We start from the raw sequence: 1,607 nt of genomic DNA on the forward strand, positions 1-1,607 counted from the left end.
GTTTTCCTAGATAAGTAACAACTGTAAGATCTTTGAGAACTTAAAAGTAAGAAATTCGCTGAATTAGTTATCTCTTATGGATAACAAATTAACCTAAATTTAATGGCTTAAAACAACGAATATTTATCATCTCAATTTCCTGTGTGTCAGTAATCTGGGCACAGCTTAGCTGGGTCCTCTGCTGGTAGTTTCACATAGGGGCTGCCATCAAAGTCTCAGCGGGGGTTTTAGACATCTCAAGGCTGGACTGGGGAGGAACCATCCCAAGACCACTGACGTGGTTGCTGGCAGGATTCAGTTCTTTGCTGGCTGTTGGCTGGAGGGCACCTCATTTCCTTGCCATGTGGATTGTACAAAGGGCAGTCACAATATAGCATCTGGCCTCCATCACAGAAAGTAAGCAAAAAAGCAAGAGAGGACAGGCTTGCAAGACAGAAATCAGAGTTTCTTTGTAACCTAATTTTAGAAATGGTATACCATCACTTTTGCTATATTCTATTTGTTAGAAATAAGTTACTACACTTTTTTCAGCCCACCCTCAAGAAGAGGGAATAGACAAAGGCATGAATGTCACAGCTAGGAATCATGCAAGCTTGTTAGTCAGACTTCTCCAAAGAAACCCGAACCAGTAGGATGTACATACATACACAGAGAGAGAAAANATAAATTTGAGACATTAGAGATTCTAAAAATAGTAATATCTTGAAAGTCCTATTTATGGGCTACTTCAGTTTTTGAAAAGTGGAAAAGCCAGTTGTTTGGTGTCCTGTTGCACAAACCTTTCCGTTCACCAACTTTTCTAGGTGTTTCAACAATACAGATAATTCATGGAGAGTAGCAGCAGCTCTCTTCTATGGCTTCTGCACAGAAGCTAGTATGTCTTCAGGAAAGCACTTAACTGGTCAATTTGATGGGCCAGGAAATACCACAGACTACATGAAATGGTAGTTTTGTTGTTTCTGTTATGATACATTGGCAACTAAAGGAATTAGTGAATATGAAAATATTCTGTAAACCGTAGAGCACCAGACAAATAAAATATAATTTGGGCAATAGTTCCTGAATAAAGTCTGTTTTTACCACTTAAAAAAAACCCCACATAATTTGTTTTTTAAGTATTGAGTTATATTCATTTAAAATTTATTAGTTTGGAATTCTTTTTTCACATTTTCATATTTAAATGTTTGTTCATATGTGTGTTTTCAGATAATCACAAAGACTGTTCTGGTGTGTCCTTACACCTTACACGTCTGCTGTAAGTACTTCCAGTTTTCCTAGATAAGTAACAACTGTAAGATCTTTGAGAACTTAAAAGTAAGAAATTCGCTGTATTAGTTATCTCTTATGGATAACAAATTAACCTAAATTTAATGGCTTAAAACAACGAATATCTATCATCTCAATTTCCTGTGTGTCAGTAATCTGGGCACAGCTTAGCTGGGTCCTCTGCTGGTAGTTCCACATAGGGGCTGCCATCAAAGTCTCAGCGGGGGTTTTAGACATCTCAAGGCTGGACTGGGGAGGAACCATTCCAAGACCACTGACATGGTTGCTGGCAGGATTCAGTTCTTTGCTGGCTGTTGGCTGGAGGGCACCTCATTTCCTTG

The 1,607-nt window shown here is 38.5% G+C and overlaps 1 protein-coding gene across 1 annotated transcript in view; it reads left to right on the forward strand.

The window, feature by feature from the left end:
* Positions 1-1,200: 1,200 nt before the first annotated feature.
* The window catches only part of LOC103610680 (peptidyl-glycine alpha-amidating monooxygenase-like), a 17,117-nt gene continuing 16,710 nt past the window's right edge, over positions 1,201-1,607 (forward strand). Inside the window, exon 1 of the mRNA XM_008594793.1 lies at positions 1,201-1,255. The gene's annotated coding sequence lies outside the window, so the exon portion shown is untranslated. The remainder of the gene's footprint in view (positions 1,256-1,607) is intronic.

Source organism: Galeopterus variegatus, unplaced genomic scaffold (assembly GCF_000696425.1).
Source record: "Galeopterus variegatus unplaced genomic scaffold, G_variegatus-3.0.2 Scaffold11569, whole genome shotgun sequence".
Classification (NCBI taxonomy): domain Eukaryota; kingdom Metazoa; phylum Chordata; class Mammalia; order Dermoptera; family Cynocephalidae; genus Galeopterus; species Galeopterus variegatus.